The 27,261-nt window shown below is 38.9% G+C and overlaps 1 protein-coding gene across 4 annotated transcripts in view; it reads right to left on the bottom strand.

The window, feature by feature from the left end:
• The window catches only part of LOC106613031 (leucine-rich repeat and fibronectin type III domain-containing protein 1), a 132,585-nt gene extending 112,829 nt beyond the window's left edge, over positions 1-19,756 (bottom strand). For 2 of the 4 annotated variants that reach the window (XM_014214905.2, XM_014214904.2), the window contains exon 1: positions 18,483-19,756. The gene's annotated coding sequence lies outside the window, so the exon portion shown is untranslated. The remainder of the gene's footprint in view (positions 1-18,482) is intronic. The other 2 variants (XM_045724627.1, XM_014214906.2) reach the window with 1 other exon arrangement.
• Positions 19,757-27,261: the final 7,505 nt, after the last annotated feature.

The following is a 27,261-nucleotide window of genomic DNA, read 5'->3' as shown; positions in this document are numbered from 1 at the left end:
TGCCATTGCATATGCGATGGAACAGTGGAACATTACACATATAAAAGTCTGCGCAACACGGCAAATATTCCCAAATATTCCACAGTAAGTCATTGAAACTCTGAGACACAGTTTGGACATAGTCAGGTACACCGAGGATGGATGTGCTGATGTACCCTCTCATGAGCAGATAGCTGAAACATAGGCCAATGTTGATTTTCTGACAAAAACAATGGCACCTTCCAGTCAATGGGGGAGGGAAACACAGAAACACGGCTTCAGCAGGATTTTACCCTGTGAATGGTTTCCATCTCTCAAATGTAATGGCTTAGAAAATGTAGACGCCTTTAAAAGGCAATGGGTGTCACAGTCATATAGGGTCACTTAACAAACCTCAACCTGATGACTTTTCCAGCTCAATCTACCCCATCTGACTGCGGTAGTCACTAACTCACTAACCTTCTGATAGTATCTAACTGTCACTTGCATGGTTACATGACTCAGAGTAGGAATATTTAATAAATTAAATGGATTTATGTATGGTCATAATACAGACACCAATAAAAATACAAAGTATATGGATAGACCCTCACAACCACAAAAACATGTTCTCAATAGTTTGTCTGCAAGATTTACCTCCATTAGCCAGCTTATACTGTAGCTTATAGCCTTTCTAAGCTTCTTAACGAGTAAGCTCAAAACGGACCTAGTTATTCAAGGACAGCCCCCATTTCTTGCTGATGATGGTGAGTCTTTCAAATCAAGCTCCTCTAGATTTAGAAAATTAAAAGAAAAATCCTAAGTTACCTACAGTATATTACAAAGTCCACACATTCACAGAAAAACTTTTCTGTACTGAGACACACCTTAAAGGCTTAGTGCAATCAAAAATGTGATTTATCTGTGTTTTATATATCCATACTATGAGGTTAATACTGTGAAATTTTGAAAATGATGATAAAACCATTTTGGTGTAAGAGCTGTTGAAATAGACCAATAAGAAAGAAAGTTCCAAACCTCTCTGCCAATAATAGGTAGTTTTCAATCTTCCCCTCCCCACTCAGACCACTCCCAGACAGTCCATTCTTGCTTGAGAAATAGCTCTTTGCTAAGAAGCAATTTTTGTTTCTTTTTGACCATTTTAATTGAAAACATTTACATTAAGGTAGTTAATTGTTACCCAGAAATAATTTGATCTTGACATAAAAACGGCTGCATTGGACCTTTAAGAAATTCAAGTTGAATACATTAGTCTGTCACATTAATCTCAATTGTTTCAATGGGACAAAATGACTTTTGCTGAGATGAACATTGGCATCAGTTAATCTGCTGTATCCTTACTGGGTTTCTCGGCCCTAAGATTTTGCATTTCAACATATTCCCATCTGATATTCTTCACAAGGATCTGATAGGACAACACAAATCAAATAGACTGAAGATTGAGTCTGGTCATTGGCTTGTTTTAGAATTTTGATAGAGATTTTGTTTTAAGTTAATTGCTCTTGGGACACTTTCCTGGGACATTTCACTGGGACATTGTATCAATACAATATTTCATATCTAATTTGTGCTGATGGCAATCCCCTATGAGATACATAAACTTGACTGCTGTTTAAATGTGTAACCATAATAAGCTCCAGACATTTAAATACTGTTAGCTGGATGGAAGAACTTCCCAGCGTGAGCTTGTGGAAAAACAGGCAACCTTGCATGACCTTGTAGAATCTCATGGTTACCTTATATGCTATGTTTAAGTTGCCCCCCCCCCCCCCTAAGTCTAAGCAGTCGTGCAGTACAGCCCTAGCTAGCTGCAGATAGGAATTTAGGACACAGTCTAGGATGAAAGTGGTAAATAATTTCAATTGATAAATATACTCTAGGAACCTGTGTGATGGATCGATCAAATCAAATGAATGAAACATCCACATGTAGTCTTTCATGATTACTCAGATGTTCTACTCATATGCCTCTGAGCAAAGGTGGGAAGTAGACACAACTTTGCTTGCATGTCGCAAATTATGAAAATACATGTAAGGGACCAAAGAAACAGGAAAATGAGACTCAGAGCCCTGTTTGGAGCTTTTAGTCAAATTTCAAATGACCTTAATCGCTGCGAGTAGATTCACAGTCAGGTCACGCTGCCCCTACAACAATAATAATATCAGGCTCTATTCCCTCTTCTCACTGAATTGCCTGCTTAGGTAGTTTATCAGCTGTCATGCTGACACACAGCTCAATGTAGTCATCACCTGATTATTTGATAAACTCCCATATGAACATTAGGATTCACCGTGAACCTCACTAGCCAGCCAAGTGAATGCAATTGTCAAAAACTCCAGGTAAATCTAATTTGATTCGATGGATGAAGAGTTTAAAATGAAGACGTACTCCCAGTTACATGTGATGTGATCTCAAAATAAATGAGTCATTTGCATGCTGATGTGATGTGACTGCACTTCAGGATGAGTGGACTGTGTTGGATGGACTGACATACAATGTCCCCCCTGCAGGAACGGTATGCCTTGAACCTATTCAGGGAACCTAAGCATACATTTGTGATAATTATTAGGAGCTGTGGAGAAAATGTGAAAACCGTGATAATGGTTTTGCATTTTAAGAGGTAGATTAAGGTTTATGCATAGAATCACTGGAGAAGAAACATGGGGGGGTGTAATAAATATATACTGCCATGCCTCAACATTATGCAGTCAATCAAGCAAATTAAAGGTGCATTGTGCAGAAATTACTCCGCCATTTCCTGGTTGCTAAAATTCTAATAGTTTGCCTAATTTCAGTTTGTGACAAAACAAGCAATTATACTGTCGAGAATCATTGTACCATCTAAACCGCTGTGAAATAACTTTTCCATAACCAAAAACAGAGCATTTTCAACTGATGCAAAAACGAAACTTAAGAATGTAAGCATAGAAATAGCGCACATAGAACAGATCTACCGCTTCTTAGACTTGCTTTCAATGCGCATGACAGATCTATAACTCACATTTCTATGTGAATTTGGTCTGGCCACCCAAAAAGTTACATATTGCAGCTTTAATCATGAATTGGATGACAACAATACATTTCAGCAAAGCCCAGCAAAATTATAATTATGGCTGGAGATAGGAAATATGTGCATACTTTGCATACTAATGCAATGGTTTATGTACAAATGGATTCCTGAATCTACTTAATGTTGATTTTAGGAGTTGTCTCCATACAGTTCAGTAACCCTTTAGCACGTGATAATTAGACCATTAAGTGTGAAGCCAAACACCAGAATTATGCTTAATTCTTAGTTACCTCTCGATGCCAGATATGACAATTCTATAACTGTTAGGCTACTATTAATTTTGAGTGTTTTGATTAGTCAGCCACACTAAAGCATGGGCTCACAGTGATAGCTCAAATTATTTCATGGTTAGTATCCTTGTAATCAAGAGTTACAGAGCCATCTATATTTGGGAGACTGATGAGAGACCAGATGCTTCTGGAAGTGGTTTTGGAGTGCCAGTAGGAGGCACTCTTTCCTCTGGTCTAAACAAATACTGTATATACCAATGTCCCAGAGCAGTGATTGGGGTCATTGCCCTGTGTAGGGTGCAGTCTTTCAGATGGGACAATAACCGGGTGTCCTGACTCTCTGTGGTCACTAATGATCTCATGGCACTTATCATAAGAGTAGGGGTGTTACCCTGGTGTCCTGGCAAAATTCCCAATCTGGCCCTCATACCATCATGGCCACCTAATCCTCCCCAGCTTCCAATTGGCTTATTCATGCCACCTCCTCTCCCCTGTAACTGTTTGCCAGGCTGTTGCTGTAAATGAGAATGTGTTCTCAGTCAACTTACCTGGGATATAAAGGGAAAATAAACACAAAATAAATATGTATTAATAACCTTTTTACACTAACACGATTCCTCTGAAATTTGACTGTGAAATATTGTTTGTAATGCAAGCATCTCTGAAAAGCACAGCCTAATTTCTTATCCACTAAATTGAATGAGTAACATGATAAACAGTATTTAAACAAATTGGGATCTACTGTACATATATTTAGAAAGCCATTCACCATCAGAGAACTGAATGCAAAATATAATTTTCTGTGTGATACAGAAAAAGGTCTCATCAGAAGGAAATATGGCATTCACAGTGGAATAGAGCTGTTTCTTCATCATTCACAGTGGAATAGAGCTGTTTCTTGATCATTCACAGTGGAATAGAGCTGTTTCTTGATCATTCACAGTGGAATAGAGCTGTTTCTTGATCATTCATGGTGGAATAGAGTTGTTTCTTGATCATTCATGGTAGAATAAAGCTGTTTCTTGATCATTCATGGTGGAATAAAGCGGTTTCTTGATCATTCACAGTGGAATAGAGCTTTTTCTTGATCATTCATGGTGGAATAAAGCGGTTTCTTGATCATTCACAGTGGAATAGAGCTGTTTCTTGATCATTCATAGTGGAATAAAGCTGTTTCTTGATAATTCATGGTGGAATAAAGCTGTTTCTTGATCATTCACAGTGGAATAGAGCTGTTTCTTGATCATTCAAGGTGGAATAAAGCTGTTTCTTGATCATTCATGGTGGAATAAAGCTGTTTCTTGATCATTCACAGTGGAATAGAGCCCATTACAAACCAGGTCAGTATGACCAAGCTACATTTTCATTTAAGACAGAAAGTGCTGTGCTGTGTCCGTATCTGTGCTCAGGCAAAAAAAATGATGGAGCTTTGGGCTCATCAGCCATATGGTGAGGGCACTGATTAGGGCTTAGCCTTGCTGAAAAGAACACCATCCCCTAAGTAAAATAAATATGGAGGTGCATCTGTTTGGTTAATCCACATCTTTCCAATGTCCTTATCTGATTCAAGGGGACAATTAATTCAAGCGTCCACTTAACAGGTACCCTCCTCTAAGAGGCATCAGCTTAGTCACAACTGGCAACATTAGTGTGATAATTGATTCAAAACAAAGCATCCAGTCAGAAATGAGTCATGTAAAATTCCAATGCTACCACACTGCCAATCATGTAATACAATGGCTGGTTTCAACTAAGTACAGCCCAAAAGGTTTCTGCAGAAAATGTCTGCATTTTCTCTGAGGGGAATGGTTTCCTTTTAGCTTATACTGTACCAACAAACTTCTGGAATATTTGATAAGTTACTTTAATAGAAGGTAGTATTTTGTATTGATGTATTATTTGTAGTTTGTGCTTCTATGCATGCTCAAATACCCCAACAATCTCCCCTGATGCACATCCCCAATATATTGTTAAAACCACTTCACTTGTCCTTTAAAATGGGTAATCTACAGTTGAAGTCAGAAGTTTATCCTAGTAAAAATTCCCTGTTTTAGGTCAGTTAGGATCACTACTTTATTTGAAGAATGTGAAATGTCAGAATAATAGTTGAGAGAATGATTTATTTCAGCTTTTATTTCTTTCATCACATTCCCAGTGGGTCAGAAGTTTACATACACTCAATTAGTATTTGGTAGCATTGCCTTTAAATGATTTAACTTGGGTCAAACATTTCAGGTAGCCTTTCATATGCTTCCCACAATAAGTTGGGTGAATTTTGGCCCATGCCTCCTGACAGAGCTGGTGTAACTGAGTCAGGTTTGTAGGCCTCCTTGCTCGCACACACTTTTTCAGTTCTGCCCACAAATTTTCTATAGGATTGAGGTCAGGGCTTTGTGATGGCCAATCCAATACCTTGACTTTGTTGTCCTTAAGCCATTTTGCCACAACTTTTTTGTGCTGGTTTTGTAGCAGTGCCTTCTTCCTTGCTGAGCGGCCTTTCAGGTTATGTCAATATAGGACTCGTTTTACTGTGGATATATATACTTTTGTACCTGTTTCCTCCAGCATCTTCACAAGGTCCTTTGCTGTTGTACTGGGATTGATTTGCACTTTTCGCACCAAAGTACGTTCATCTCTAGGAGACAGAACACGTCTCCTTCCTGAGCGGTATGACAACTTGCGTACTATTGTTTGTACAGATGAACGTGGTACCTTCAGGAGTTTGGAAATTGCTCCCAAGGATGAACCAGACTTGTGGAGGTCTACAATTTTTTTCTGAGGTCTTGGCTGATTCCTTTTGATTTTCACAAAATGTCAAGTAAAGAGGCACTGAGTTTGAAGGTAGGCCTTGAAATACATCCACAGGTACACCTCCAATTGACTCAAATGATATCAATTAGCCTATCAGCAGCTTCTAAAGCCATGACATCATTTTCTGGAATATTCCAAGCTGCTTAAAGGCACAGTCAACTTAGTGTATGTAAACATCTGACCCACTGGAATTGTGATACAGTGAATTATAAGTGAAGTAAACAACTGTTGGAAAAAGTTATTGTGTCATGCACAAAGTATATGTCCTAACCGACTTGCCATAACTATAGTTTGTTAACAAGATATTTGTGGAGTGGTTGAAAAATTTGCTTTAATGACTCCAACCTAAGTGTATGTAAACTTCCAACTTCAACTGTACCTGCAAGCCTGGATGCACCATCTGAGAGCTCCAAAGTCCTCTACTCAGAACTCACTCTCCTGCAGCACAGTGAGAGTCTATGATTGATTGAATGCTTGGGCAGATTTGGTTTGATGTTATGCTGTAAACCTGCAAACACCAAGTTTTAACGATTCTTCCACTGCCACTACTACAGCCTCAACACAACAATCATCAACAATCATCAACACAGAAGGTCATAATCTGATAAAAATGTGCTTTTGTAATCAAACAAACAAAAGTTAATGGTACGTAGCTAAAACAGTCCATTTAAAAGTCTGCAGCCTCACAAATCATATTGCATGATTTATACATCTACAGATTCTGTTCCTTAAAATACCTGATTTATACATCTACAGATTCTGTTCCTTAAAATACATGATTTATACATCTACAGATTCTGTTCCTTAAAATACATGATTTATACATCTACAGATTCTGTTCCTTAAAATACATGATTTATACATCTACAGATTCTGTTCCTTAAAATACATGATTTATACATCTACAGATTCTGTTCCTTAAAATACATGATTTATACATCTACAGAATCTGTTCCTTAAAATACATGATTTATACATCTACAGATTCTGTTCCTTAAAATACATGATTTATACATCTACAGAATCTGTTCCTTAAAATACATGATTTATACATCTACAGAATCTGTTCCTTAAAATACATGATTTATACATCTACAGAATCTGTTCCTTAAAATACATGATTTATACATCTACAGAATCTGTTCCTTAAAATACAGGATTTATACATCTACAGAATCTGTTCCTTAAAATACATGATTTATACATCTACAGATTCTGTTCCTTAAAATACAGGATTTATACATCTACATATTCTGTTCCTTAAAATACATGATTTATACATCTACAGAATCTGTTCCTTAAAATACATGATTTATACATCTACAGATTCTGTTCCTTAAAATACAGGATTTATACATCTACAGAATCTGTTCCTTAAAATACATGATTTATACATCTACAGATTCTGTTCCTTAAAATACAGGATTTATACATCTACAGAATCTGTTCCTTAAAATATATGATTTATACATCTACAGATTCTGTTCCTTAAAATACATGATTTATACATCTACAGATTCTGTTCCTTAAAATACAGGATTTATACATCTACAGAATCTGTTCCTTAAAATATATGATTTATACATCTACAGAATCTGTTCCTTAAAATACATGATTTATACATCTACAGATTCTGTTCCTTAAAATACATGATTTATACATCTACAAATTCTGTTCCTTAAAATACATGATTTATACATCTACAGATTCTGTTCCTTAAAATACATGATTTATACATCTACAGATTCTGTTCCTTAAAATACAACATAATAGAGCAACTAATATAGAAATTATAGCTCTTAAAGATAATGATCTGGAATCATTGGTAGACCACCCAACTAATATAGAAATTATAGCTCTTAAAGATAATGATCTAGAATCATTGGTAGACCACCCAACTAATATAGAAATTATAGCTCTTAAAGATAATGATCTGGAATCATTGGTAGACCACCCAACTAATATAGAATGTATAGCTCTTAAAGATAATGATCTGGAATCATTGGTAGACCACCCAACTAATATAGAAATTATAGCTCTTAAAGATAATGATCTGGAATCATTGGTAGACCACCCAACTAATATAGAATTTATAGCTCTTAAAGATAATGATCTAGAATCATTGGTAGACCACCCAACTAATATAGAAATTATAGCTCTTAAAGATAATGATCTGGAATCATTGGTAGACCACCCAACTAATATAGAAATTATAGCTCTTAAAGATAATGATCTAGAATCATTGGTAGACCACCCAACTAATATAGAAATTATAGCTCTTAAAGATAATGATCTAGAATCATTGGTAGACCACCCAACTAATATAGAAATTATAGCTCTTAAAGATAATGATCTGGAATCATTGGTAGACCACCCAACTAATCTAGAAATTATAGCTCTTAAAGATAATGATCTAGAATCATTGGTAGATCACCCAACTAATATAGAAATTATAGCTCTTAAAGATAATGATCTGGAATCATTGGTAGACCACCCAACTCATATAGAAATTATAGCTCTTAAAGATAATGATCTGGAATCATTGGTAGACCACCCAACTAATATAGAAATTATAGCTCTTAAAGATAATGATCTGGAATCATTGGTAGACCACCCAACAATTAGTTATAAGGGTCCGTTCTTAACGCACTGATCTTGCAAGTTTACATCAATGATTTGCTATACGGACCCTTATAACGAATAATTTATGTAAACTCACGAGATCAGTGTGGTATACTGTACGAGGCTACCCAATAATGGTTTCTGACCAAAATCTAAGAAAAATTATTATTTCATCTATTTTTAGAAATCCATCAAGCCAAAATGGCATTCATTCACAACATAATGTGCAGCTTGTCCCAGATGTGGGTAAACCTTTCCACAGCTGGATTTCTGTGAATAATTTGATATTGTGCCTATGTAGATTTCAAAGGGCTACAGGGGATACATATTTTTCAAGTCTTTTTTTCAGGAAGACACCGCAAGAGATATTGAAATAGAAATGTCGGTTGGCTAGGCAGCAGTCCTCTCCTCACAATGATTTCTACGTAAATGGCATCTTTGAAGACCATAAAATGCACAACAGATCTCACTGTCTCATCGGCAGAAGACTCTCCCCCTTAAAACTATTGGGCTGACAGCCAACTGCCAAGTGTCTTCCTCCTTCAGTTGTCTGATCTGAGGATAACTGTCATGTCAAAGTTCAAAGATCTGCAGAAGTGTCAACATGCTTTACAGACACTTACAGACTGGAGGCCTCAGAGCATCATGATGTGATTACCCCATGCATTACAATGACATATCTAGATAGCTTTAGCAGAAACAAAGGTTGAACACACAAAAAAATATTTCAGTTTACGGCGCATAATAGTTTATTTATTAGGCCATCATTAGAGATTTGATATGTTTTCATTGCTTGTCAACCTATATTACTAAAAATGTCAAGTACTGACTTAATAATGTTGGCTAATGACTGGCTATCGGTACTGTATACAGCAATGCCATAGGGGTTTACATGTAATAATAATACGACATTTAAAAAATCTACTCCAGATACAAACGTATACATACGAACAGGCGAGCACAAACAATGACTACATCTCGGCGGCAGCGTAGCCTAGTGGTTAGAGCGTTGGACTAATAACCAAAAGGTTGCAAGTTTGAATTGCCAAGCTGACAAGGTACAAATCTGTCATTCTGCCCCTGAACAAGGCAGTTAACCCACTGTTCCTAGGCTGTCATTGAAAATAAGAATTTGTTCTTAACTGACTTGCCTAGTTAAATAAAGGTAAAATAACAATTTGCCCAGACCTGTATGCTCACATCCCTAGTGTCTGCATTATTGTTTGCCACTTGGCTGTAAATTGTACCAATAAATTATTCTTGGTCGCCCATGCTATTTCATTATTTTAATAATAAATAATGAGATATTGCCATTGTGTTAATGATGGTAAATTGATTGATTTCCATGTTTTTACATATAATTCCATGTATAAAAGAGAAGAAAACAATGTTATCAGCATGCCAGTCTGTCCCAGAAATGAAGGACGGGGCTCTACAGCTTCATGTCTATCCCAGTCACTTAATCGACTTCTCCACCCCTACCATGGATCAAAGGGGTATCCATGTGCTATTACTGCGCTAATGCCACGTGCTCAGTCCTGTTAGAGGATTCCTCTGCTATTAGCTCCTTTTTATCCTGTAGGAAAGTCTTTTTTTCTTATCATAAAGAAGCTTACTGCAGCCTGGCATCCAATCATCCAGCAAAATAAACACAGAGCAGCTGCTGTAAAAAAAAGAGAACATTAACTGAATAAGCCAAACATTTCTGTTTGGGCAGATTCATCTTCTCGAGGACATATAGATTATCACAGTGACTCTCTAAAACAGCATACAGTATTGTGAACCATTGATTCATTCTGTGTATGGTAATACGTCAGCTATGGGCTAATGCAATGCAATGAAATCATGCAGGGAGGAAATGTACAAGGAGGGGTTACATTTACAATAAAAGGAAACATTGTATTGCCCAAGGGAAACAGAATGTTTACAGAATAACTGTTGTTATTGATTGTGAATTGTTGGTAAGTTGTTTAGTTCATGAACAGTTTGTTGACAGTTTGTGAACCCTTTTGTTCATCCAAATAGAATGCAAATACTGCATCTATTATCTGTTTTTAAATAAATATGAACATGGATTTTTGAATGTAATTTTATCTGCATAAAATAACTAAATGAGCCTGTCGTTAATCATGCATAATGGGTTTGATTGTGGTGGAGTGTGGTGAAGTGGAGAGAAGGTATTTATTCATCTTGGCAGATCAATTGTTGCTAATCCTGGTCACCCTGTCTGCGTCCCAAATGGCACCCTATTCCCTGTATAGTCCACTAATTTTGATCAGAGCACTAGTCAAAAGTAGTTTACTATATAGAAATAGGGTGCCATTTGGGACATATCCCTTAATTAGGTCCCTATTCCCAGCCAGGGGTAGAAATACGGTCTGATGAGATCTCCTGATGACTGGACTAGTGAGTGAATAAACAACCCATCAACATTGACTGAGTGCATGTATCATCCACCCTGCATCTGTACTGAGAAAGTTAGTCATTTCTTGGAGAAGAAAATAATAATCTCGAAGAGAACCATAAATTCTGAGAAAAGGCATGATATGTGTCTATAAATCATAGGCCAGCTAAATATCTCATTTGCTCATTCCTTTTTGAAGCATATCTTCAATTATTTGTTGGTTCTGAATGTCATATAGACTGCTCTGGTTTTGGTATTCTAACAATGGAAAGTATTCATATAGCACTTTTCCAGGTATCTAAACACAAAGCTTGCATGCTTCGGGACATGCTTGCATCACTCTTATCAATATGCTGGCTGACCTTCTACTTGTCAGAATTCAGCCACACATTTCCTCCTGACAGGTATGACTGGTAGTTTGCCATGTCTCAATGCATTTTGAGAGACAGGTTTGCTGTGGGCAGACAGGGCCTGTTATGTCACTGTTTTCTATTCCAACATGTATTCGTTCTGAGTTGGTGGTTGGTGCTTTTGTTTTGTCAATTCACATCTCATGCAAGTCAATGTCAGCCACCAATGATGTGCTCGAGCACCCTGTATACGGAGAGGATAGTCTTTTGAAACCACTCACACCTTCCCTATGGACTGATACATCAAATACAATAATGTCACTCACTGAGTACACATTTACAGGTTCGAAATTCACCCAAGATCTCGCATTTCTCTCATGTTTTGCTTCTTTGTTTCTGACACTCATATGGTAGGTATCTAAAAAACTGTATATTCATCTTTGGAATGTTAGTCATGCAACAAAATGCAACTACTGCTTTTTGGCTTATTTAACTATTATATATGAGTTCAGTCTACAGTTTAATACCGCTAGAGTGTATCAATGATCTTCAGCTCTTATTGGAAACATGACCCTTCACCTTGGAACTGAGAGCATGTGTTGAACTAGCAAGCTTGTTGTTTCTACACGCCTACAAGCATTCAATGATCAGTTGGAGGTTGTTAAGTGCATTTTAGATACATATAAAATAATACAGGCATCAACACATCATGTTAAGTACAACCATTACATGGATATAGGTCTGTTGAACATATTCAGTTCTAATGCTAAGTGTCTACACTCCAGTAGTGTTCCTTTGAGCTATTTATCAATTCCCTTATATCATACATTCTCTCTGTGATTGTCAAATCCACTAATTACCTATTGGCATCGTTCTTCAATGGGGTACCACAGAGGACAGCATGTCTATAGCAGCAATGCAGCAGCACTGACTAGACTCTTAATATACATAAGTATACTTTTTGCTCTACAGAGAGTATTTTAGAACAATCTTCAGAATTATTCAGTAAGATGCAAGGTCAGTCTGACAACCTTTCTTTCAAACTCCAATATGCGGTTTCATTAAAGATTCAAAATGAAGGAATAATCCCAAAGAACATGGCGGGACTATGAAAGAGAACTTTGTATTTTATTAGCTTATCTCCTGATACATTTCCTTCAACCAGCAGTGTGCTGAGCTGCTTTAGATGAGGAAGTACAACTACCTGGCACATTTGAGACAATTGGTTAACAAAAGTACGGCAAGTGGCATAGATTATTCAGGTTGTTTATATCCTGCTGAGGAAGTCTACGGGCAGATTGGACCGGCTACTGTTTTAACATCAGACAGCCATCCAATCCAAACAGAGAAAATTAAGTGATTGTGCTATCACAGACAGTTGCTGCTGGGCTGGTTGCACAAGAATAGTTCATGTTTTTTCTAGTTTGACTGCAGGGAAGGGTCAGCTGAGATGTCTGCTACAAGGTCTGCTACAGAGCTTGCTACAACACTACTTGGCGCCCAAGGCAATTCTGTGGTATGAAATTGTATTGGAGCAAGCGATCCATGCTGCACTTATAGGGCCGAAGGAGTCCTGGCCGACCAAACACATTAGAGAGCCCAAGTCATGCAGAGTAAGTGTAAAAACTCACCTTATTAAGTGAGTGTTCAAAAATGATGATTCCCACAACAGCAATCATTGTTACAATGTAGCTTTGACCCCTGCTCTCCGTAGCACTAAGGCCCATAGTAACTACTATGCCGAACCCCCTTAGTGCAGGGTTCGGTAACAGGCAGCCCGCGGGGCCAAACCCGACCCGTGAGTGCTTTTTTTTGGCACCCCATCATTATTGGGGATTTTAGTTTTTGGTTAAAAAAAAAAAGAGACTAAAATCACCAGGAATTCAACAAAAAATGTGTTTCATTTACGAAATCTGTTCAAGTGTTCCTATGAATAAAAAAGGAGACAAGTGTGAACATGTCTCAATGTAATCAAGGTATGAAATTATAGTTATTTTCAAATATAATCTCTTTTTGGGCTTAGTTGTGGTCAATTTGCAGTGTACAAATTATTCTAACTATGTTCCGGCCCCCCGACCATCCGCTCCGCCCAAAAGAAAGGGGCCGTGGCTAGTTGCCTTCCCCTGCCTTAGTGAATGAGCATCAAAGAGCTTAGAAAAGTGCTAGTCTGGGAGATCAGCCTAATCAATATCATCTGATGCAGCTACTGAAAGTATATCCAGATCAATGTCACCTTCCTTGATTCAAGGAGCAGCTATGGTCTAAGAGCTTGACTGGTTGGCTTGGCTGACTACTACAGTACAGCAAACACTAGTTCTTGTGTGGATAATAATATCATATCTCTTCATTTTAATGCCCCTATAAAGACAGTGACATCTATGTCCTGGAGCAGTAGTTTATAACTGTGCCAAAGGTGGAACAGCCATACTGTATGGGAGAGGTTCTTTGTTGGAGACAGGTGCCACCTTTAATCTTGTTATCTGTGTGCCATAGAGTCAACAGAGAGGCTGGGAGGCTGGTATATGGCTTGGGTATAAAAACTCCCTTTAGCAGTAGCAGTTAAGGTATGAGATGCTCCAAAGAAAATGACATTGTCAATATGTCCATCTTCCATCTGAATCAGGATACTAATGAACCTAGCTCAACTTGCCCTTACCTGTCATTGGAAATCCATCTGCTTCTACCTTGAGTCCTCATCTTCGCCATCCAGTAATCAACTGATCACACTCATCAAGCTATAGAGGCTGTTTCTGCTCCAAAACACCTTGGTTTTCTGCCTTCTCTGCTCCTCTGTTACCGTGTGCTCCCTCCCTGCTGACTGTTTTGACCTTTGCCCCCACCCCCATTGTTCTCTGCTGCCCTTGAGCTACATCCTACATCTGATGCTCTGCATGCCGCATGTACCAGGTCAACGCTTCAGCTCCCCAGCTCTAGGACCCAGCCTGGTTTATCTGCTCAGCATCTGTCCCAGGATGAGATGCACGCTCCAGGCCTATGCTCATCCTCCAGTACTAACAGAAAATCCCCCTTATGCTGATTTCAAGCTCAACTTTGGGGGCGGGGAAAGTATAGCCCTTAAGTAGAATAATGTATCAACCGACCGATCATTCAAAAAGATGTTTGCTTAGACAGAATACCACATTTTACATGAGCAAGTCAACCAGCAGCATTATCTAGTTTGAAATAAACACCTATCATGCTGAGTGTCTGTGATGTATGTGTAGGCTAAGTTGTTTGTTGAAATGAGAGTATAACTACATTTTGCTTTTTTTTGTTTCACTGTTAACTCATCTTTAATATAACAGTAAGCAAATGTGTGTTAACCCTTTTCAAACAGAAATTGCCGGCAATGGGTACATTTTTCATTAATTGTGTACTGATTCTACTGTGTACTCCAATAGTAAATGAAATTGGCTATATTGTTTCCTGTGAAGTTATCTTACACATAACAAAACAGACATTGTTTATACAGCTGTTTGACACCCAGACCTCATAGAGTGCAGCTATACAGTGGGTAGGCTATGCATAATCATTTTCAAATCCAGATTTTCATTCATTCTCCCAGTACAGATCTGGTACTTTTGGCGTGTCTCTTCCCTCTCGTTTCTGCAGTGGCTGATAATACCCATATCAGCCTTGATTTCATAATGCTAACACATGATAGCAGCAACCAGAGCAGCTGCTGTAACACAATGCAACAGACTGGCAAGCCAGAGAGGCTACATTAATCTCACCCTACTGCCTATACTGCCAAACTAGAAAGCAGCAGAAACCTTCTCACCTATCTGCTTGTGAATATGTTTAACTATTAACTATTGGAATTTGAAATTATTCTCACATATTTCTTGATATTGTGTGTATTCATGCATCCATATTGAAATCCATGTAGTCAGTGTATGATAATGAGGATCTCATGATGGCTGATTTCATTAGGCAAAGGCATGGCACCAGAACCCTGGGTATCTACTGTAACACGGTCTAATGCGCTGACAAGCTAGAGAAGTGGTGATAACCTATCTCACCCCAACCGCTGCATAGATAGTCCAAATATAAATACACAACCCACTGGGCACACACTGGTTGACTCAACATTATTTCCACATCATTTCACTGAAATTACGTTGAACCAACGTGGAATAGACGTTGAATTGACGCCTGCGCTCAGTGGAAAGGCCTGTTGAACTTGTTAATTAATTCAAATGACTAATCCAATAGCGCTCAAGCGTATTAACCCTCCTAAGAATAAACCTCATTAACCTCTGTGTTCAGATATCTTTACAAGCCACTTAAAGCAGGCCCTTATTATGTACAGACATGGAGCAAGTATTTCAAATACATAACCTGGTTCTGTAGCATCAAAAGTCAATGGTTCTTACTGAAACAAATGTTTCAACAGCTCATTCAAATATTCAACATGCACACCCAAAGCAATACATCTCCTAAATTCTATATGCTTGGGGCTATTGACTCTTATTGTTGTAGTCTTCATTCCTGTAAAGGACCCAGCACTTTTCTCCACCCATGACTAGGTTGTTTTATCTGTGTGTTGAATGTGTGTCTCTTATCTTCTCCTATGAAGGCATCCGTCCGACAGGGAGTGGCCATTACAACACATAAACCATGTGACAGATCCTCTCCATCTCAGCGCTTCATTGCACTGGGCAGGCTGGGTAGCTGTGGAGAGGTGGTGCCCCTGATGTGCCAGAACATGGAGTCCCATTCCTGATTGAGATGGAGGAGTGGATACCGCAGCTGCACCTGGTAAACGGTTCTAACCAGTGGTGGAGTGGGACTGCAAGCTGCTATGTAAAATGCATGCGGCATACTGTACTACTGATGTAGCAACTCTGCAAATTGATGTACACAGTTTCCCCTTGGTATGTCATAGGAGCGTGGTCCAAATAAAATGGTAGTGATATGAGGGGATGTATGCTTCATTTAACGGTAAGTGTTTTGATATTTTGTCTCCACCTCTCTTTAATGGATTTACAACCTTCACCACTACCCTGTCTACATCTGAAAGAGCACCTTATTTCTGCAATCTACATTCCCTGAGTGAAAAAAATAAATAATCCTATAAAAGCCACATGCTGACCTCTTTGAGTCCTCTACTGAGTCTGAAGGGTTGGCAAGGACACAAATACCTCCATCTCTGGAAACTGTCCACAGAGACATAGCCTATTATTCCAGAAACTAACAATATAAATATTGAATGCCTGAAAAAGAGAAAGGAGAAAATAACCATAGAAAAATGTCTACCAGTTATTACCACATTCAAACTGAGGTCCATCAGAGTGGTTGGGCAGCAAATAATACCTTTGCTAGCTGCTAGAGATACTATTGTGTTGTTATTGTTTTTTAACTTACTTTTTTGAAGTCCTGTGTTTTCTTTTGAATTGAATAAAGACTTAATTAACATTTCTAAGAGTGCATCACTCACAACTCATTAATGAGCATATTAATTGGTGAGCTAACTAACTAATTTGCATATTGGAAAAAAATATTTCCTGTATAATAGCGTCACTTTCAGGAGTCTACCTAATACAACATGTAGCTTTCTGTGGCGACTTTGTTATGTGGTAAAAGGGTATGTGGAGCCAATGTTAACAACAGATTCAGCACCATGGACAGCCATGAGCTCGGAACCCCGGAAGTTCAGCACCACAGGGCAGTGGACAGCGACCGTAACACACAGGGTCAGCTATGTTGCTGCACTGTAGCATTCTAGTCTACTCATGATCATGAATTATACTATATGTCATATACACACATTTTAACAGAAAAATTGCCGTTACATTGGGCTATGCTTCCCTCTCAATGTCCCGCCTATGGGTAACGTTAGGTCTATGAGTAAAGCGTGCTTTGATTTGTAACCCATGGATACAATTTGGAACATTCACATTCGTTCCTTATGAGTTCGATTGGTCGGTACTGAAACGAATAATAGACGGTTGTAGCTTAGCAGTCAGTGTCCCCAAGCGGTCATTTGACATTTCTGCAGTGAGAAATATTCTTCAGTGCTGATGCTAACTTGTGAAAGTCGACGTTGTTCTGATGCAGACACGCCCGTGCCACTCGCGCTCCAAGCAAGCTGGTCTGTGCTCTCAACCAACGTCGGCAACTTCAATGGAGGATTCAACACACCGAGCTATGTGTGGCTCGTCTGTTCTGTATTCCTTTTGATTTGAATGCCCACACAGCTTCAGCGGTTGTAGCCAACACAAACCTGTGATAATAAATGCAGAATGCATGCTGCTTCTACAGACACAGACCGGCCTTGAACCAATCTATTCTCTGATTTCGTTCCCTCTGACAATTTGATTACACACATCACCTAGCAATAGCCTAATTAGGGTCAATTACAACGAATCCATACAAGGGTAAGTATTCCTTAGGAATTAATCCTTATTGGAATTCCAAAGCAGGTGAATAACCCAATACTGCGAAAGGTCAATTGAAACCCTTGTGTGTTATTAGTCTACAATGTCAACCATCTCATATGAAAATGAATGAGTCATCAATCAACATACAAATATCATATTATTTTGGCTGTTTTAGCCCAGCTGCGCGTTGTCTCACAGCACTAGTTTTAGGCTACAGTCTACTATTGATCATCCCTATTTATCATTTTGATAGCGCGCTTTTGGACCTATACAGATGTAGGCTACAGGCTACGTGACTTAAATTAGCAAAATATTTCAACAAAACTGGTCCAAAACATCAAACGCTATTCAAATATATCATAATTCAATTAGTCAGGCAATAGATCAGATTGAATAGCCATGAACGCATTAATAGCCTATAGCCTATATTAACAAATAGAAGATTATATTATGTTATTCAAAATAGCATCAACTGAACATTATATACCTATCAATATATCTGTAAACACTGCACACAATAACAAATCATGCACCAAAGTGGAAGGTCAAAAAAAGTATATAGCACAAAGCTAATTTGCTTTTTATTGAGCATGCAATTGCTATGATCAAATATAAAATACATGACTGACTTACCTTTACCGTTGTCATTAATAGGATTCGCCGTGGATGTTTAGGGGTAGACACATGGGCGTTATTTCCACTGTTCAAACATTGTCTTACTGAAGCATTTCTAATCGAAGAGGAGTGAAATTGACGAGAGACGTAGTAACCAACAACGGGTTGAATATTACTTCAGAAATTGGTCACCAAATTGGTAGGCGAAGTCCTTTCTTAAACCATCATTATCAAAAATCCAGTGACCAAGACAAATGTCATGGGAAATACACCTCCCTGTTATCTGCATCGGGTTAAAACCCCACCTTAATCCCAATACGATCCAATTGAGACAGAAAAAGATGTGCAAACTGAAAAGCGAATCTGAAATCCAGAGCTATCGTCCAAGGAAAGTGTCAGTGTGGCCTCAGTCAAATTAGCCTTGAATTGAATAAGAACCGTTAGACTGTATCAGAGGTATATTCATATAGTGCAATATGCATGTACCAATATTGGCATTAGGAATGATGAAGGTAGAAAGCCATGCAGTTAAGAATCCTTTGAAGCAATGGGTAGGCAGCTAGTGCTGTTGAACAGACACGGACATGGAATAAACGCTTTGCGGTTGGTTTTAAATTCAGCCACGCGGTTTCTGCTATTCTGCGTATCTAAAAGTCTGAGATGGTCGTGAAGGTCGACGAGTACAATAGCCTAGAATAGTTAACTCGTATGTATTTTATTTTATGGTAAGCAAATCAAGGTTGACAAACATACTGCTCTCCTTGATAATGTTGGTCGTTAATAACTTCTCTTGTCGTTTGAATTAATTCCATCCACGCATAGTTTAAAGCGTGTATTCTTTCTTGATAGCCAATATATGCTTACCCACGCGAGCAATTAGTTTTCATATATGGCTTGCTTCTTTGTCCACCCGTTCAGCAAAGACAATGCAGTCGACTTTTCCGGGCAGGGTAGTGGGAGAATGTATCCTGCTTAATTCCACAGAGCGAGCAGGCAATCTTTTGCAATGCGTCTCTACTCAACAACCTAACACTTGCGTAATAGGAGGATCACGACTGATAGGCTTACAAATGAAAATATATTTCCTCGCCATGATGTCTTGAACAGATGCGGAACATATCAAATCTTTACAAAATGACCCATGGACGAATTCATGTTATATGAAGAACATTACTTTGCGACACCTTCTCTATGACAAGCACAGCATTGCAGCAATGTGATGTCATTAGGGTAATACATCAAACAATGCGTATTCTGGTCTTGGATGTGATGCTGATTAGGGTCTTTGATTTCTGGAAAGTGTATCCATATTGGTGGGATGCCAGAGGGACATGGTTTGGGACTTCGGGGTGGGCTGGCTGTTGTGACCAGCACAAAATGAGATACTGTGTGGGGGGTTGTCTGAATGCCAGTTGAGCTGCCCTTTGTAAAGGTATAATTTTTTACATGATCACCCCTTTCAACTTCACACTCCACCTAATCCATATCTAATGGAACATTGATGGAACAAATAGAATATAGAATCTTTATTTTAGAGGTTTAAACCTACCCCTTTAAGGGAAATGTGGTTGAGAAAAGTATATTGGTCAGGATCAGGATTACAGTAACACCCCCATAATGCTGTCTCTAAGACACCTCCTAGTTCCTGACACACTCAGTCCTGTGCTGGATAAATGGAGCTGAACAAACAGTGCATGAAGAGACAACCTTGTGAATATCCACCCACCAGAAAAGCAATGGGTAATCCACTCAGGGCTGCAGAGCTACAACCAGCCAAATCATCTCATGGTGAAATGAATTGGGAGCATGTATAGTTGTGTGCTCTCTACACTCTCTTTGTAAGAGGAGTAAGAGTATTCTGTCTATCTGAAAATTCTGCATCTGGAAAGGCTATCAATGCCTGTAAACGAGTTAAATGTAACAAACCTTATGGGACACAGGGCTCAGTGCCGACTGAGGGAATGTGTGTGGTGGTGCTTATCTATTCTATTCCAGTCTTTATATGTATAGTGTTTTTAGAGTCATTTATCACAGAACTCAATACCCAAGTCCTATGCCTAAGATTATGGCAACAAAAAACCTCTGCCACTGTTGCAAGCTATATTCATGAAAAATAGTTTACTGCTTTTTCAGGTCAGGCTTATATGACATTTTATAACAATATGTCACTGCAGATGAAATTGTGTATTTACCTTTCACCTTGACACATTGCGGTCATTATGTTTATATAAAATATTATTCTAACAACCTTTCAATAATTGACTTCAAAAGAAAGATCCAAGGTTAACAATCCAAGTAAGACCAATCGGGAGTGTTTCTCATTCTCACCTATTGATTTGACCACAATAACCTAATATCCATCAACAACAGTTACACAGCTGAATACTGTGATATTTTGCACTGTTTAGTCTTTCTTCTTAATTGTTCATAATCAAATGTTGGAAATGAGAGCAAACCCACCATGATTTAACATGCATGTACCTATACCAACAAAGAGATCATTTGATAATCTGCATTCTCAGAGTCTGTGTAGAGTACAGAATTTAAAGTCCATGAATATCTGTATGTTCATGGAATGGATGAACGCATAGGGCTCATGCACTGCATACTGATAGAAATAAAAAGAGAGCAAAGAAGGAAAGCCAATCCACTATTTGTGTCAGGCTGCACCCCATGGGGCCAGGCTTCCTCTCCCAGTAATGCACTGTAAAAGTGATTGATTGGTATGATATGGAGAGACTGTCCATCTGAACTGTCTTCACTCACCAACGTGATGAAATTACTGTGCACTGATCTCTGAAAGCATAATCACAGATTAGGTCATTGCTATCCATCTATTCTGATATGGAAACTTGTCATTTCCTGCAGATCATAAAAGAGGCAAATACACATGTACAGATCCAGAACTCACCAACAGGACACTAATATCCTTAGAGGCTGTGCTTAATGTTCTGGAACATATTACAAGATTATGTTTCCTGGCCCGGGTACAGGCGCACATGTGTCTGATATGGGCCGGCCCCCAGTGTCCGGTCTGGAGCGTGGAGTCACAAGCTCTGCTGTTTGGTGTTTGGCTACTGCGTAGCAACCTAGCGGTTCCAAAAGCCCTGGTCTACCCTAGAAAGACTATATAAATTGTGATCGCCAGAACAGCCAAACACATTTTTTTATGATCATATTGTGCTCTAAAATTAGATTATTATTATCAAGTTCGATCCCCATGGTCAATTCTTTTAAAGTTAGTTACAATTCGAGATACTTAATTAAATAGTGATCCATTCTGACTACTACATTTGTCATCACACAGGACCATGTGCTGACAGACCAATCACTGGCCGGCAGGCTACGAGGAGGCTGGCGCCGCTCACCGCTCGCTCACAAGACAATATAGTCTTAGGTAGATTATATTCATGTTAACGCAGGTAACATCTGTTGAACAAGGTAACTCATACCACATACCATGAGATAAATCCGTATGAAACACAGGATAACCACAACCAAAGGCTTGTGCCTTCTCAACACCATCTACTGGTTTTATTGTCTATGGATATGGGTCAAGCTCAAAATGATATTTTTGACACAACATAGTTGCCCCCGCTACTGCGATCAATTTCCATTAAGAACACTGTAGTCCCCAATCTCTTCCTGGTGAGTGAGCCCAAAGGAGACCTAATCTGATGCTCCATCTGTTCCTGTGCCCATGCTCTCCAGTGTAGGCCTTTGTGGCTTGAATGAGGATCAGTATTATTATATTCAGGTATACAGACTATTGAATAATACTGTGAAGAGCCATCGTTTAGGAGCTGCAGGAACAAAAACACCATTACAGTATGTTAGATGGTCATATATCTACAGTCGAAGTCGGAGGTTTACATACACTTAGGTTGGAATCATTCAAACTTGTTTTTCAACCACTACACAAATTTCTTGTTATTAACAAACTATAGTTCTGGCAAGTCGGTTAGAACATCTACTTTGTGCATGACACAAGTCATTTTTCCAACAATTGTTTACAGACAGATTATTTCACTTATAATTCACTGTATCACAATTCCAGTGGGCCAGAGGTTTACATACACTAAGTTGACTGTGCCTTTAAACAGCTTAGAAAATTCCAGAAAATGATGTCAGGGCTTTAGAGGCTTCTGATAGGCTAATTGACATCGTTTGAGTCAATTGGAGGTGTACCTGTGGATGTATTTCAAGGCCTACCTTCAAACTCAGTGCCTCTTTGCTTGACATCATGAGAAAATAAAAATATATCAGCCAAGACCTCAGAAAAAAATTGTAGACCTCCACAAGTCTGGTTCACCCTTGGGAGCAATTTCCAAATTCCTGAAGGTACCACATTCATCTGTACAAACAATAGTACCCAAGTATAAACACCATGGGACCACGCATCCGCCATACCGCTCAGGAAGGAGACACGTTCTGTCTCCTAGAGATGAACGTACTTTGGTGCAAAAAGTGCAAATCAATCCCAGAACAACAGTAAAGGACCTTGTGAAGATGCTGGAGGAAACAGGTACAAAAGTATCTATATCCACAGTAAAACGAGTCCTATATCGACATAAGCTGAAAGGCCGCTCAGTAAGGAAGAAGCCACTGCTCCAAAACCGCCATACAAAAGCCAGACTACGGTTTGCAACTGCACATGGGTACAAAGATTGTACTATTTGGAGAAATGTCCTCTGGTCTGGTGAACCAAAAATAGAACTGTTTGGCCATAATGACCATTGTTATGTTTGGAGGAAAAAGGGGTCGCATGCAAGCCGAAGAACACCATCCCAACCGTGAAGCATAGGGGTGGCAGCATCATGTTGTGGGGGTGCTTTTGCTGCAGGAGGGACTGGTGCACTTCACAAAAGGAAAGGAAATTATGAGGAAGGAAAATTATGTGGATATATTGAAGCAACATCTCAAGACATCAGTCAGGAAGTTAATAAAGCTTGGTCACAAATGGGTCTTCCAAATGGACAATAACCCCAAGCATACTTCCAAAGTTGTGGCAAAATGGCTTAAGGACAACAAAGTCAAGGTATTGGAGTGGCCATCACAAAGTCCTGACCTCAGTCCTATAGAACATTTGTGGGCAGAACTGAAAAAGTGTGTGCGAGCAAGGAGGCCTACAAACCTGACTCAGTTGCACCAGCTCTGTCAGGAGGAATGGGCCAAAATTCACCCAACTTATTGTGGGAAGCTTGTGGAAGGCTACCCGAAACGTTTGACCCAAGTTAAACAATTTAAAGGCAATGCTACCAAATACTAATTGAGTGTATGTAAACTTCTGACCCACTTGGAATGTGATGAAAGATATAAAAGCTGAAATAAATCATTCTCTCTACTGTTATTCTGGCATTTCACATTCTTAAAATAAACTGGTGATCCTAACTGACCTAAGACAGGGAATTTTTACTATGATTAAATGTCAGGAATTGTGAAAAACTGAGTTTAAATGTATTTGGCTAAGGTGTATGTAAACTTCTGACTTCAATTGTATTTCTGTATCTCAGCGAGCACATTATTGAATCCCTCCTACAACATACAGCCCCACTGTGCGAGATGTTTGTCTTAATGCAACTTAAAACTCCTATCCTTATGACGAGAGCATGCAGCCTCCCTGTGTTTTTCATTATAACAGCCTGTAATTGGCTTGTCAGGAGGGATGTTCACACCCCGAAGAAATTCATCCTCAGAGAGAACAGAACAGTGTGTATCCTCCGAGGTCAGCCTGACTGGATGTGGTCCTTTGTGTTCTGTTGATTTATTTCTGTGGGTTAGCACATGCCTACAAACCCTGGTGGATAAATAAAACGCTCAATTCTGTTTTTCAATAGGATCATTAAGAGATTCATTATCCATATTATGCTTAATGTGTACGGGCAGTCCATAGGGTTTCCTGGCTTTTGTTGCTGCCTCATCCTGCAACTGGAGCTAACCATGTGGCATAGCACTAATGACTCAGACATGCCAGTTAAAACTGTAGCTACTGCAATACAAATTACCCATAACAGATACTTAACATGTTTTGCATCCATTATACAGACACTTTTATCCAAAGCAACTTACCTGAACGTGCATAGAGGCATGCATCCATTTTTTACATTTGGGTGGTCTCGGAAATCAAAACCACTATTTTGGCTTTACAAGCGCCATGCTCTACCAGCTGAGCTACAGAGGACCACATTAGAATCTCTATCTGTACTATTCTGATATTTTGATTGATTTTTTTTGTATTATTCTTGTTAATTGATTGCTTAAATTGGGTTATGAATTGTGTGGTTTAGTAATTATGGCTCAATTACATGAAATAGGCTCTGCCTCACAGTGACACCATGTGCTGATTTTAACAAACCATAAGCTTAATCAAGTGTTGATTTAATTTGTTTTTATTCATTGCACAAACAACATTGATACATATACACTACCGTTCAAAAGTTTGGGGTCACTTAGAAATGCCCTTGTTTTTGAAAGAAAAGCATTTTTTGTCCATTAAAATAACATAAAATTGATCATAAATACAGTGTAGACATTGTTAATGTTGTAAATGACTATTGTAGCTGGAAACTGATCATTTTTTATGGAATATCTACATAGGGGTACAGAGGCCCATTATCAGCAACTATCACGCCTGTGTTCCAATGGCATGTTGTGTTAGCTAATCCAAGTTTATCATTTGAAAAAGCTAATTGATCATTACAAAATCCTTTTGCAATTATGTTAGCACAGCTGAAAACTGTTGTTCTGATTAAAGAAGCAATACAACTGGCCATCTTTAGACTAGTTGAGTATCTGGAGCATCAGCATTTGTGGGTTCGATTACCGGCTCAAAATGGCCAGAAACAAATAACTTTCTTCTGAAACTCATCAGTCTATTCTTGTTCTCAGAAATGAAGGCTATTCCATGCAAGAAATTGCCAAGAAACTGAAGATCTCGTACAATTCTGTGTACTACTCCCTTTACAGAACAGCCGAAACTGGCTCTAACCAGAATAGAAAGAGGAGTGGGAGGCCCAGGTGCACAACTGAGCCAGAGGACAAGTACATTAGAGTGTCTAGTTTGAGAAACAGACGCCTCACAGGTCCTCAACTGGCAGCTTCATTAAATGGTACCCGCAAAACACCAGTCTCAACGTCAACAGTGAAGAGGCGACTCCGGGATGCTGGCCTTCTAGGCAGAGTTCCTCTGTCCAGTGTCTGTGTTCTTTTGCCCATTTTAATCTTTTATTTTTATTGGCCAGTCTGAGATATGGCTTTTTCTTTACCACTCTACCTAGAAGGCCAGCATCCCGGAGTCGCCTCTTCACTGTTGACGTTGAGACTGGTGTTTTGCGGGTACCATTTAATGAAGCTGCCAGTTGAGGACCTGTGAGGCATCTGTTTCTCAAACAAGACACTCTAATGTACTTGTCCTCTTGCTCAGTTGTGCACCAGGTCCTCCCACTCCTCTTTCTATTCTGGTTAGAGCCAGTTTCGGCTGTTCTGTGAAGGGTAGTAATACACAGCATTGTACGTGAGCTTCAGTTTCTTGGCAATTTCTCACATGGAATAGTCTTCATTTCTCAGAACAAGAATAGACTGACGAGTTTCAGAAGAAAGTTATTTGTTTCTGGCCATTTTGAGCCTGTAATCGAACCCACAAATGCTGATGCTCCAGATACTCAACTAGTCTAAAGAAGGCCAGTTTTATTGCTTCTTTAATCAGAACAACAGTTTTCAGCTGTGCTAACATAATTTCAAAAGGGTTTTCTAATGATCAATTAGCCTTTTCAAATGATAAACTTGGATTAGCTAACACAACGTGCCATTGGAACACAGGAGTGATTGTTGCTGATACTGGGCCTCTGTACGCCTTTGTAGATATTCCCTTAAAAATGACCTGTTTCCAGCTACAATAGTCGTTTACAATATTAACAATATCTACACTGTATTTCTGGTCAATTTTATTTTATTTTAATGGACAAACAATTAGCTTTTCTTTCAAAACAAGGACATTTCTAAGTGACCCCAAACTTTTTAATGGTAGTGTACATATACCTCATTCATTTGAAATAACGATACTGCAACAGAAATTGTATTTGGTTGATGGTGTGGTTCATCAATTACTTTGTTTCTAATTACCTTTCCTCACATGTTGTGTTTTAATTCTGCCTCTCAAGTGGAGCCAAAGGTCTGTTTCTGAAGTAGGCAGACAGAGAGACGAAGTCAGGATCACTATCTGAGGGGAAAATCTCAGCACTACATTTTTCAGGGTACCATGGCAACCAGGCATTCAAAAGAATTTTGATGAGAGCAGCAGGGAAGGAGAGGCTGATGTCAAGGGAGACAATTTGTTACCCCAATTGAAACAGCAACAGAGCCTGATTTCACACACAAGTATTTTGGCATAGTTCTTATCTGGACTAGCAAAAAACCCTGTTGTCTTCTGCTGTCATCCTATCACAATATTCCTTCAGTCAGAGGAGGAGAGAAGTCTGCAGCATCTTGATTTCCCTTAGATGAAGCACTCAGTTCAGGTTTCTGTTGAATCAAGGACACTGAGACCGCAACTGAATCGTTGGCATAGCGATGGGAGGTGGACACCGAGATGTGATTGGCATTGCTGCAGCATGAAAACTTGTGTTAGAGAATTTCCAGTCATCTGGTGATTTTCAGTACCTATACTGTTCTCTTTGAAGTAGAAAGAAGAATCGATATAAGTTTAAATATTAGACATGTGTAAGCAGATTGAAGGCTGAGCCCATGTGAGTGTACAAAGCTGGATCAAAATTGAGTTAACCATTAGTCATGTAAAAAA

Source organism: Salmo salar, chromosome ssa09 (genome assembly GCF_905237065.1).
Source record: "Salmo salar chromosome ssa09, Ssal_v3.1, whole genome shotgun sequence".
In the NCBI taxonomy this organism is placed as follows: Eukaryota; Metazoa; Chordata; class Actinopteri; order Salmoniformes; family Salmonidae; genus Salmo; species Salmo salar.
Note: the sequence above shows the minus strand (reverse complement) of the source record. Positions and strands in the feature narration are given on the sequence as shown.